Below are 14,567 nucleotides of genomic sequence, written 5' to 3'. Positions count from 1 at the left end.
TACAATACAACACAACACCATACAATACAACAAACACAATACAATACAACACAACACCGTACAAGACAACAAACAATACAATACGACACAACACCATACAATACAACAAACACAACACAACACCACACAATACAATAAACACAATACAATACAACACCATACAAGACAACAAACAATACAGCACAACACCATACAATACAACGAACACAATACAATACAACACAACACCATACAATACAATACAACAAACACAATACAATACAACACAATACAATGCAACACAACACCATACAAAACAACACAACAAACACAACACAACACAGTACAAAATAATACAATGCAGTATAACACATACCATACAACAAACACAACACAATTCAATACAACACAATACAACACAACACAACAAACAATACAGTACAACACAACACAATACAACACAACGCAATACAACACAACAAACAACACAACACAGTACAGTACAACACAACACAACAAACACAGTACAACGCAACACAATATAATACAACACAACACAACAAATGCACTACAATACAACACAACACAATAAATACAACACAGCACAATACAATACAATACAACATAACACAACAAACACAATACAACACAATACCATATAATACAACACAACACAATACAATACAACACAACACAACAAACACAATACAACACAACACAATACCATATAATACAACACAATATAATACAACACAATACAATACAATACAACACAACACAACACAATACAATACAACACAACACCATAGAAGACAACAATACAATACAACACAACACCATACAAGACAACAAACACAACACCATACAAGACAACAAACAATACAATACAACAAACACCATACAATACAACAAACACAATACAATACAACACAACACCGTACAAGACAACAAACAATACAATACGACACAACACCATACAACAAACACAACACCACACAATACAATAAACACAATACAATACAACACAACACCATACAATACAATACAACAAACACAATACAATACAACACAATACAATGCAACACAACACCATACAAAACAACACAACAAACACAACACAACACAGTACAAAATAATACAATGCAGTATAACACATACCATACAACAAACACAACACAATTCAATACAACACAATACAACACAACACAACAAACAATACAGTACAACACAACACAATACAACACAACGCAATACAACACAACAAACAACACAACACAGTACAGTACAACACAACACAACAAACACAATACAACGCAACACAATATAATACAACACAACACAACAAATGCACTACAATACAACACAACACAATAAATACAACACAGCACAATACAATACAACACAACACAACAAACACAATACAACACAATACCATATAATACAACACAACACAATACAATACAACACAACACAACAAACACAATACAACACAACACAATACCATATAATACAACACAATATAATACAACACAATACAATACAATACAACACAACACAACACAATACAATACAACACAACACCACATAAGACAACAATACAATACAACACAACACCATACAATACAACACAACACCATACAATACAACAAACACAATACAATACAACACAACACCGTACAAGACAACAAACAATACAATATGACACAACACCACACAATACAACAAACACAACACAACACCACACAATACAATAAACACAATACAATACAACACCATACAAGACAACAAACAGTACAACACAACACCATACAATACAACAAACACAATACAATACAACACAACACCATACAATACAACAAACACAATACAATACAACACAATACAATGCAACACAACACCATACAAAACAACACAACAAACACAACACAACACAGTACAAAATAATACAATGCAGTATAACACATACCATACAACAAACACAACACAATTCAATACAACACAATACAACACAACACAACAAACAATACAGTACAACACAACACAATACAACACAACGCAATACAACACAACAAACAACACAACACAATACAGTACAACACAACACAACAAGCACAATACAACGCAACACAATATAATACAACACAACACAACAAATGCACTACAATACAACACAACACAATAAATACAACACAGCACAATACAATACAATACAACACAACACAACAAACACAATATAACACAACACAATACCATATAATACAACACAATATAATACAACACAATACAATACAATACAACACAACACAACACAATACAATACAACACAACACACCAAACACAATACAACACAACACAATACCATATAATACAACACAATATAATACAACACAATACAATATAATACAACACAATACAATACAACACAACACCACACAACACACCAAACACAATACAACACAAATCTCCTCCCTGCCTGTACTTGCCATGGCTGGACCAAAGTCCTGTGATAGAATTCAGCACGTGACACCAATAGCAAGCCCCGCTTCTCCGAAACAGAAAGTATTTTCACACTGCAACTTTGTCCCTACATCCAGCCTCTCTACAAGAGCAGGGGACACCTAGGAGCAACTCGGTGTCTTCACCCAGGAGGTGGCCAGTTAAAGAACGCATGCAGTAGCAGCTGGGAGGCCGTCTGAAAGTGGCGAAGGGTTAGCGGAACGTCCACTCCTAGTTCAGTGGGCTGCTGGAGGAGCGGTGATCTCCGTTTTTCTCTGAAGGCGCAGAAGGGAAGAACTGCCCAGACACACCCGTGACTCCGGAGGGACAGCAGGGGATACGAGGTCAATTCTCCCTTTGCGTTTGGCTGACAGAGAAATAAAGCAGTGAAGAAACTGGATGGGTTCCTAGAGGAAGTCCAAGAAGTCTGCCTCAGGGCTGGGAGGAGGCTGAGGTCTCTGGCTTGGGATCACCCCAAGTCAACAAGATCAAACAGCTCTCCAGCCGGGGACCGTTCGGCGTGGCATCCAGGACAGCTTGGCCTTCGGAAGTGTGCTTTAGTCCTCACCTGGCTCAGGCAATGACCAGTAGAAGGAAACACAACAACAACAAAAACTTCATCTGGGCTGTGGCTGCGAGGTGACTCTCCAAAGGGGCTGACACTGGCCGTCACCGCATAGCTAGGAGGAAGCCCCTAAGCAGACGTTCCATGCACAGAATAAAGGAGGACCCGCCGGGGGCCAAGGGTGGGAGCTGAGCGTCCGCCATGCCCTCCCCTTCTTCCTCACATTTTGCACAAAGAACGGTCTTAAAAAGAGGTATCGCCGGGCGCGGTGGCTCAGGCCTGTCATCCCAGCACTTTGGGAGGCCGAGGCGGGTGGATCACGAGGTCGAGAGATCGAGACCATCCTGGTCAACATGGTGAAACCCCGTCTCTACTAAAAATACAAAACATTAGCTGGGCGTGGTGGCACGTGCCTGTCATCCCAGCTACTCAGGAGGCTGAGGCAGGAGAATTGCCTGAACCCAGGAGGCGGAGGTTGCGGTGAGCCGAGATCGCGCCATTGCACTCCAGCCTGGGTAACGAGAGCGAAACTCCGTCTCAAAAAAAAAAAAAAAAAAAGAGGTATCAAAGTCTGTGTTTCACACATTACGAAATAGGGAGGACTCAGAGGGGATTTAGAGAGGAAGCCAAAATCCAGTCAAAGAATTGGCGAATCATACCTGGAAGGAAAGGCTTGAAGAGGCAAAATCGCAAAATAAACTTTATTCAACATTTACTACATGCCAGGCATTGTACTAGGCACGTTTCACATTCTTTGAGATACAAAGAAGGAAAATGACCTTATAAAGACCCTCTCAACTATAATCAGGGTCTTATCTCAACAGGAATCCTTGGCTATTCCTATGGACCCAGCCTATTCTATGTGAGAAACAAGGGCCCTCCCTGTCGCAAGGAGCTGACATTCTAGTTGCAGAAAAGAGCTGCTGAGACAAAACAATTAGTATAATCGGTAGTATTCTATATGTATTGTGTCCCTGATGATATGATAAAGTGCTAAAGCACGTGAGAAAAACATCATTTGGGAAACAGCTTCATACAGAGTAACCTCTTCGTTGTGCTATAATGAAGGGGAAGAAAAAGAAATCTTTATTTTTTATACTTTTAAATTATGTATTATTTTAGTTTTAATTTCAACTTTCTGTTTGTTATCGGGCTACATTGCAGATGCTGAGGTTTGGAGTACGACTGATCCTGTCACCTAGGTACTGAGCATAGCACCTGATAGTTAGTCAACCTTTGCCTCTCTGCTTCCCGTCTCCTTCTATACAATAGACACTATCACCCCGGAGTGTCTATTGTTGCCATCTTTATGTCTATAAGTATCCAATATTTAACTCCCATTTATAAGTGAGAACATGCGGTATTTGGTTTTCTGTTCCTATATTAATTTGCTTAGGACAATGGCCTCCAGCTGCATCGATGTTGCTGCAATATACATGATTTTTTTTTTTTTTTTTTGAGACGGAGTTTTGATCTTGTTGTCCAGGCTGGACTGCAATGGCGTGATCTCGGCTCACCGCAACCTCCGCCTCCCAGGTTCAGACAGTTCTCCTGCCTCAGCCTCCTGAGTAGCTGGGATTACGGGCATGTGTCACCATGCCAGGCTAATTTTGTATTTTTAGTAGAGATAGGGGTACTCCATGTTTGTCAGGCTGGTCTTGAACTCTCAACCTCAGGTGATCCGCCCACCTCAACCTCCCAAAATGCTAGGATTATAGGCAGGAGCCATCACACCCAGCCCGGCCGATTTTTTTTTTTTTTTTTTTAATGGTTGTGAGGAACGTTTATTGAAGGCCTTCTATGTGCCAGGTATTTTCATCTCACAACACTGCAGGATAGACCGTATGTTCCTATTTCCATTTCACAGAAAAGGAAATTCAGACTCAGAGAAGTGAAGTAATTTGTCCAAAATTACTCAGTAAGTACAGAAAAGGTCCACCTGCTGCAAAAGATCAGGCACTTTCTCCCATGGCTGCAGAAGAAATTCTCATGAAACCTACAGACCTGGTAAGATAGGCGGGCACAGGGCCTTCCAGGTAGAGGGCAACAAATCTGCAGATGGCACCAGAAGAATGGACTCTAACCCTAGCGGGAGAGATTGTATTCAGCCCTGATTATGAAGGTGGTTCAGCCTGTCACAGATTTCCAGGAAGAGGCACCATCACCTTCTTTAACGTCTTTTGAAACAGGCATACGAAAAATTGCTTCTTTTTTTCCTTCTCTCTAGAGGCAAGGGGCAAATGAGGAGACCTTCCAGTGTCTTCTCTGCCCAATGGATCTCTGACTCTACGAGTTTCCTTCCCAAGACACCGTGGTCCAGATGTTTTAAAGGCTGCCTCTCTTACTGCCTACCTGATAGCACATGCAAATGATTTGTCAGCATCTAATCAAAAACAGTGAGTCCCCCGTGCCTCGTTGGAAGGCATAAATGGGTAATTGGAGCCATGGTTAGTGGGCTGAGGTCATACTTTTCTGCTGGTTAAGATGCAGGCACCACAGGCATAAGCCGTCCCTTTAAGACTTTTACTGGCTAAAAAGGGCAAGAAGGCTCTGTTCCAAGAAGCAGAAAGCAACACAGACTTCCTTGCTCCTGCTGTTTTGATCTATAAGCCTCCTCTCATCCTATCTCAAATTTTAATCCCAAAGACAAGGTCGAGATTATGTCCATCCTTCTTCGACTTAGGCAGAAGGGATCCCAGGCTTAAGAGCTCTTGTGGTGGGCTTGGAACAGTAGCCTCCATGGACGTGAGAAGAGGAGAGGGAATCCAGGGCCAGCGATGCCTGATTCTCTCCCACTGAAGTCAGGGCATAAAGGCAACAGCTGGGTGCAGCTTCACTTGAGCTCCGAGCGTCCCGGGACTGGGGATTTCATTCTACAACGAAAAGTGGGATCTTGGCCTGGGAGATTTGGGGATGATGTTTGCCCTCTAGATCCAGAGGGAAATCTCTCAAAGCAAGAAGACAGAGTCTCGTATTTTGGTCTGATTATAAGCAAGGCCTAGAGTTTGTAGCACATGCTGGTGCACATTCCTGCCTCCTCTTAACAACGTATGCATCCCTGATCCACCCACCTACCTACCTATAGGCACAAGACTCAAAAAGACTTGCTTCTCCTTTACTTTGAAAGGTGTTTCAGTCATATGTAAGGTACAGTATTCGGTGGTCTATTGAAACAAACTCATTAGACACAAGATCAAGAAACTTTTTGCCAAGTATGCTGTTAACTCAGACACCCTCAGACAAGTCACTCTGACACCGTCATTTCCTTGTGTGTAACAATGAGGTGTAATATCCTGTACCTGTCCTGATAATCTAGCCGTCGATGTTTAAAGTCTAATTCCATAATGATGTGGCTGGGGCTCTGGGTCCCCACCCAAATCTCATCTTGAGTTGTAATCCCCGTAATCCCCACGCGTCAAGGGGGACACCAGGTGGAGGTCACTGAATCCTGGGGGCAATTTCCCCCATGCTGTGCTTGTGATAGCGATTGAATTCTCGTGAGATCTGACGGTTTTATAAGGGGCTCTTCCCCCTTCGCTCAGCCCTTCTCCTTCTTGCCACTGGGCGAAGAAGCTGCTTTCCTTCCCCTCTGCCTTCCGCCGTGATTGTAAGTTCCTGAGGCCTCCCCAGCCGTGTTGAACTGTGAGTCAATTAAACCTCTTGCCTTTATAAATATTCACTCCGTCTCAGGCAGTTCTTCACAGCAGTATGAAAACGTACTAATACAAATAACAAAGGTTTTACATGTCCTCCCAAATTCGTGTCTAGAGTCAATGTGAGCTCCTAAGGTCAAGCTGTTACACGGGACCAGAGGCATTTAGGAGGTTACAACGTTTCCCTGGTTTTTCAAAGGTGAGTCACGTGTTCAGTTGGTGGAACACTTAAAGTAAAACGGACAGGACTTGAGGCAAATAACCTTGTGGTTAAGAGTACTCAGGTTCAGATTTGGGCTCCACCACTTGGCCACAATGTGACCTATTTCTATCTCCTCGCTTTTAAAATGAGGACAATAAGAGTAGTTTGGGGTTGTCTATGAAGATTGAGTGATATATATATATCACGTTTGGCACGTAGTGAGTGCTAAATAATCTCTCTCATATATATTATATATGATATACAATATATACCTCTAGATATATACATACATAGCTAAACATACAGAGAGAGATATATAGATACAGTGAATTGTGCCATTTATTCTGAAGACGAAAACTAGATGATAAATGGGAGAGTACTCTGAAAGGAGATAAGTTTTTACAATGGAAACGTGGGTTGTGACGATTATAGCTGTCACTATTATGCCCACCTTCATTGCCTCCTTTGAGCAAGGCCACCAGATACAGCCAAGCAGGTTGGGCACTACACACATCCGAAGGCACCACTCACATAGAAGCTTCCGCTTTGTACCTGAGAGCACATTGCAACCACTGTTCCAGGTAAGCCTGTATTTCCCTCACAGCTGTTTCTCCGAGAGGCTGGAACAGCACCTGCTCCATACAGCCATTCACTCATTAGTCCTTAATTCAGCGAAGGCATACTGAGAACAGACTGTGTGCAAGGACTGGGCATATAGAGATAAATGAAACACAAGTTCCGTCCTGACGCTCCTCATGTCTGGGGAGAGAGCCCCAAAAAGTGGAATGCAGTGTCGTGAGTGCTGAAGTGTGTCTGTGTCCGAGAGATTAGGGTATTGCCAGCTTGCTTTCTATGTGGTAGTGGTCGAGGAGGGGGGTAGTGTGGGAATTCACAGCAGCAAAAAGGAGAAAAGTCTAACTCTCTCTCTCTCTTTTTTTTTTTTTGTTTTTTGAGACGGAGTTTTGCTCTTGTTACCCAGGCTGGAGTGCAATGGTGCGATCTCGGCTCACCGCAACCTCCGCCTCCTGGGTTCAAGCAATGCTCCTGCCTCAGCCTCCTGAGTAGCTGGGATAACAGGCACGCGCCACCATGCCCAGCTAATTTTTTTTTTTTTTTTGTATTTTTAGTAGAGACAAAAAAAAAAAAAAAGGTCTCATAAACACGATTTTTAAAAGTCGGGAAAAAGTCTATGGGGCACAGTCTACTTCAGAGAAATCCAGTGGGGATCTTTTGCTGCGGTGGGAAGAGACTACTGAGAACCTCCAGAATGGAGGTTAGCAGAAGGAAGGTATAAAAATCGCTCCCAAAACCAGCCCAGACCAGGAGAAAGGACAGGAGATTTATCAGGCAGACAGTAAATTTCAAATGTAGATACTTCTTTTTTTCTTGAGATGGAGTCTTGCTCTGTGGCCCAGGTGCGATCTCAGTTCATTGCTGCCTCCACCTCCCAGTTCAAATGATGGGGTTACAGGCGGAGATTACAGGCGCGAGCCACCACCGTTCCTGGCCCGAATGTAGATTCTGATCTAACATGAAGATTCCCTCACCAGCTTTGGACATCTTCAGAGCCTCTTTGAGAGAGGTGAACTTGGAGCCGGGAGACCCGAGATGGAATTTTAACTTTGTCCATTTGTTGTTCTGTGATCTCAGGCAAATCAACGAGCATCAACTTCTTTGTCGTAAAATGGTAAAAATAAGATCGTTTTCACAAATTTTCACATACGCCTTAGTTATTGTCAAGATGCTCTGGGATAGAGGTGAGATCTTAGGAGGGAGGCCGAGGCAGCACGGAAGTCCCTGCATTCACAGACAGGGTCTGCCCACCTTCCTTTAAGGAGCCTCTGCAGCTTGTGAATTAAGGAGACCTTGCCCTCAGAGCATTCTGCTCCTGAGCTGGCCAGCTCAGCCCACCCCTGGCTCCAGCGCCTTCATTTGTAAAGAAGGAATTCTGAGGCTATCAAAAAGGAAGTCAGATTGTTTTCGGAAAACAATAGCAAAGTAACGACAAGTCATTAGCTTCCTCTCTGGGGCCTGAAATCAAGTTTGCCGGGGTAGCTGAAGGGACTGGTAGCACTGTTTACTTAAAGACCTCTGGACAGGACCCATAAATTAATTCCTGTTTGTGACTTTCTGGAATGAGGGGAGGTGAGTCATGGAAGTGGGAGAATGCCTAAGAGTAGAGCTTTCTGTTTCTTTAGGATGCCTCTAAAACTCTCACGCTGGCCTTACCTTTTCTGGTCCTCTGGGTGAAAGTTTCATTTGCATATATGCCTGCATCTAGCAGGGAGCTGCTGTCTGAGATGGCTCTTGATGAGTTTTCTTCCTAGAGCAAAAAAACACAAAAAATCTGTTTCCTGCGGGTCTCCTAAACTCCTCGAGGAAGCCAAATGCTTCTGAGATAAGTTGCTCTAGAAATTGTCTTTTGAACAGGCATTTCCTCAGCGACAGGAACAAACCAAAGTTGGGAACTGCAAAATTCCTGACTCCTTAGAGGACTGTCTCAGTGCCATGCCGCTATCAAGGAATCACTGATACCAGAACACTGGAGCTTGAAGAGAAACTGAAGATCCACTGGACTGGATGAGAGCACTGAGGCCCAGAGTAGGAGGGAGCAATTTGTCTCATGTCAGGAGCAGAAGCCAGATCTCTCAAAGAATCAGGAAACCTAGGGACTTCCCTGAGGGTGGAATGGGCCAATTATTGATCATCGAGCCTCCTGTGAGGCTGTTTCGGCACTTAGCTGAAAGTCTCTAGAGCTTAACTCACTAAAAACTAGAGAAAAGGCATGGTTTCTTGACCTCTCGAGGTCTTGAAAAAACTTCTACAGACGATTCTAGACCCTAAAGTTTTCTGCGAGGAGATGCAAAACTTCTGCTCTTGAATGTTTTTAAACATCTTTGGCAAAATCATGAGGATCTGTTGAGCTTAATGATTTGGAACTTAATCCAGAGACGATCAGTATTAACTGCATGGACTCCTCGAAGATTTTTTGGTGGGCTTCATGGAGCTTAGAAACCCCTGTGTTCATCTCAAAGCTTTAGGGGAAGAGGGACCGTAGTCCCGATCTATTCACAAAGCACGCTTGACCGAAAAAGGGTCAGAGGTCACTGTTCTAGGTCTGGGAGGTCAAAAACGGTTATTTCACCTCCAAAGTGATTGAAACCACCAAAGTGATTGAAACCACCACCAAAAAGGCCGATACGTTCTATCCCTTCCCCAACCTAGAGGCCTCTTACCAAACAAGTTAAAATCTGTTCCGTAGGCATAAGGCCACTTCTCAGTGCAGTCTTCACCTGTCAAATATGGAAACATCTTCTGAAATAAGCATACCTATTCCTTCCTTTTGTCACTTTTCCAGACTCATACGGCTAGCCGAGTCTGGCACCTCGGGCTAGCCCAGTATTTTTTCCACCACCTCATCCGGTTTTTAAGGATTTATTAAGCACCATTTCTAGATGGTTCTAAAACTGTCCCAAATGCTAGAGGAGCTATAAGATTACAGGAACTGTCCCTGACCTCAAAAGTGGTTGGCAAATGAGTTCATGCCCCTGACACTAAGAATTATTTCCTTAGTGCCTTTTCCAGCAGAAAAGGAAATGAGACTGGAGGCGTGCTGGGAAGACGTGAATCCTGGCGTAACTGCTCCATCCCTGGGCAACTTGACAATCACTGAGCAGTAATATTCATTCAGTAATTAGGTACCAATTTCTAAGATCCCGCCAATCTTGAAACCCCTTAGACGGTGTGCTGGGTCTAACAAATAAAGCATAAGCCAAAAGACTTGTTCTCCAGTTTGTAATCTATTATAAAATAACAGAGATTTTTAAAATTATTAATGAATAAAGGGGAGGGGGAAGGTAAGCAGATTTCCAAACTGAAAATAGTTGCATCTTAAAAGCTTCCATGTAAATTGGTGGTGTGGAATTTGGAGCACGTTTTCCCATAGAAACGATGTCATAAAGGGTGGTTAGCTGACCAGGCTAGCCCATAAAAGATGATTGAAGGTATAATGTTGCTTAACTATGGTGTTGAGAGTACTAGAGATGCTGCAACCTAGTTAACTTGGTCTCTGGATGGGAGAGAAAGATGCCAAGTTCTGGCTGGGGACTCCAGGAATACATCTCCTTCTGAAGAGTTTCAGATTCAAGAGTCGCCTTCTGCAATGAACATTCATGTGCATGTTGTTCATTGCAGCACTGTTTACAATAGCAAAGACCTGGAACCAACCCAAATGCCCATCGATGATAGACTGCACAGGGAAAATGTGGCACATATACACCGTGGAATATTACGCAGCCATCAAAAACGATGAGTTCGTGTCCTTTGTAGGGACATGGATGAATCTGGAAACCATCATTCTCAGCAAACTGACACAAGAACAGAGAATCAAACACCGCATGCTCTCACTCATAGGCGGGTGTTGAACAATGAGAACACATGGACACCGGGAGGGGAGCATCACACACTGGGGTCTGTTGGGGGGAAATAGGGGAGGGACAGTGGGGGTGGGGAGTTGGAGAGAGATGGCATGGGGAGAAATGCCAGATATAGGTGATGGGGACGGAAGGCTGCAAACCACACTGCCATGTGTGTACCTATGCAACAATCTTGCATGTTCTTCACATGTACCCCAAAACCTAAAATGCAATTAAAAAAAAGAGTCTCCTCCTCACACCTGCACTGAGGATGGCACCTTCCTGCCTCCCTTTCTTCATGGGGAAGGGAAATAATATTTCCTAATCACCTGACTTTATCAATGCAAGGACTAACCCACTCAGCATTATCCCTTTCATAAACAAATATCTGGGACCAAACACAGACAGGAAGCTTTCTCTTTTTCAAACTGTTCCAGCACATTCCTAATTAGAAAAGGTAATAGTGTATTACTGTAAAAAGGTTCGTAATCGAAAAATGAGATAAAATCACCTCTAAGTATTATTAAAATATTGATAGCTTTCTACCCCATTTTTGTACTTAAAAAACTTTTTTACAAAATTGGAATTGTATTCTCAACACTTCTTGGTAATCTGCTTTTTTTCTCTTAACAATATGTCAGGGACGTTTTCTGTGTCAATAGAGGCACATCTTCTTCACCTTTTTAATGATTATCAAGAGTGTAGTCAAAGAAAATGGCACCCAAAGGCAATGTAATGTGTTTGTATCTTTTCTTTCCGAAAGGATGCTACCACTGCACTAGAATGATCAAAGCCTAGCATCTGTGCGGTACACTTTAGACTAACATCAGGGTATATATATCACCTCCACCCTTGGCTAAGTCCTTGGGTTACATCGTTTCCTACTCTTGGATTTACCAAAATTCATCTAATGCCCTATGAGTGAACACTTCAATTTTGGTTGGAAGTAAATATCACCATATTGAATGTAAGTGGAGCCCTTTTAATTTCTAAGACAATGCAACTTGGTGTGAACACATTCCTTTCTCTGCCCCAAATACGTTGCTCCATGTAATTCTGAGCTCTCCTTTCAAAGCCTTACAAACAGCTCATGGGAAAAAGCAGAATTTCTGAACAAAACAATTTAAAACAAAACAAAAAATATTCACTTCCTCCGTTCAACCAACCCCTTCTCTGCCATACACACGAGACGCAAAAGGAAGTGTGGTGAGTGAGTGGTGAAACCCTAGCGCGGATAAGAACGATCTTGACAGTTCAGAGAAAACCCCTCATGAATCTCGGGAGAAGATTTCTATGGGTAAATGGGATAAAGGTTTAAATCCTGAAGGGCTAAACCAAGCTTTGCAAAAGCTCACCACCGCTGTGAGCCTGCTGCCCGGAAACAGCCACCCCTGGGCCTTGTGCCCCCACGTGCTCTGGTTTCTCTGAGCTCACACACAACCCTGGTATCGAAGTACCCGCTCTTCTTGTGGTGGGAAGGACAAGTGTAACTGACAAAAGCTGACGAGGCAGAGAGGGACCAGGGAAATGCGGGAATCAGGGCCTCGGGACACATGAGCTCAGGTCCTAACTCTAACCCTTAAAGAATTGAGTGCCCGTGGGTTAAGTTATATCAACTGTACCTTCTACTTTTAAATTTTAATCTCTCTATGATTCTAAGTAATTGGTTATCTCCATACCAAACCAAAGTTTGGAAGAAATACAAGTTTATCTTAAGCACTCAACTCTATTTACCCTTGTAGCCCCCCCCCCACTTTCTTTACCTATACAGCACTCTGGGGAGCACGAGAGATGTTCTTAGGCCATTTTTTGTTCCAGCTGTTGCCACTGTATTGAAAACTTAAGGGTATTCCAGATAAGGAAAATAAAAAATGAGCAGCACCTGGAGGTGTGTTTCAGGTGTGTTTCAATTAGCATGCTTCCAGCTATCAGTAACAGAAAACCCAGCTGGAGCCAACCACACTGACCACTGCACTGTAGGAAAGCACAGGGGGTGCCAAACTTAATGGATGGCCCACTGATAGCTGATGCATTCATTTATTCATTCATCTAGCCACTGATTTTAAAAACCCACCGAGTTTGGTACTGTGCTGGGAACTAGATATGCTAGTGATTCAGACGTGGCATCTGAATTAAGAAACCAAAACCCAGGGCCGTTCTAAGTATCAGTGCTCCTAGACACCTCTGAGAGTCAAGGGCTGTCATCAGCTTAGAATCCCACAAGACTAGCTGGAGACCTAGTTGGAATAAAAATGCTGCCTTGTAGACCATCCAGTCTATGATAACACTGTGATTTCCAAGAAATCTGTCTGGAATGAGGGGGCCGAGCGATGCATGCTAACATGGCCTGCAAAAGGGACAGAGGTGGAGCTCGGATCTCAGGAGAGGATAGAATGGAAACCCGAAACTAGGATCCATGAACATCTGCGTCTATTCACCGTCCATACAAGGGGGTGGAGGGAGTTCCCATTTACCTCCAGGTCTGGTTTGTGAACTGCGGGCCTGCAAGCAGCCTAATCGTGATGGCTGATCCTCCAGTGGACCTGAAGAGGCAGGGACCATGACAGGTGACTGCAAACAGATAATAGAGAGCTGGCCGGGCGCGGTGGCTCAAGCCTGTAATCCCAGCACTTTGGGAGGCCGAGGCGGGTGGATCACGAGGTCGAGAGATCAAGACCATCCTGGTCAACATGGTGAAACCCCGTCTACTAAAAATACAAAAAATTAGCTGGGCGTGGTGGCGCGTGCCTGTAATCCCAGCTACTCAGGAGGCTGAGGCAGGAGAATTGCCTGAACCCAGGAGGCGGAGGTTGCGGTGAGCCGAGATGGCGCCATTGCACTCCAGCCTGGGTAACAAGAGCGAAACTCCGTCTCAAAAAAAAAAAAAAAAAAAAAAAAAAAAAAGCAGAGCTGGGCGGAACGCTCCACCAGTGCTCCACCTCAGAATCCTGGGCTCTTCTTTCACCTGGGAGCCCTGAACTTAAGAAAATCCAAATGGAAACCAGCAAAAAAAAAAGGGGGTGCTGTTTTATGGACATATTTAAACCATAGCTGAGGGGCCATTTTCAAGGGAGGCTGACTCAGTGCATGTTCCTTGGCAGCAAGTGTCAGAAACCAACTGTAACTATTTTAAGCTGAAAAAGAAAGAGAAGAGGGGGATGAGGAGGCCAGGAACAAAAATGAGAAGAAAGGTGAAGAGATTTCCTTAAAATCTCTGCAGGAATCTGTAAGAATAAGCCCCTCAGTTAGACGCTCCC

The sequence above is a fragment of the Saimiri boliviensis genome, chromosome 19, assembly GCF_048565385.1.
Source record: "Saimiri boliviensis isolate mSaiBol1 chromosome 19, mSaiBol1.pri, whole genome shotgun sequence".
Taxonomy (NCBI): domain Eukaryota; kingdom Metazoa; phylum Chordata; class Mammalia; order Primates; family Cebidae; genus Saimiri; species Saimiri boliviensis.
This window is presented reverse-complemented; position numbering follows the sequence as displayed.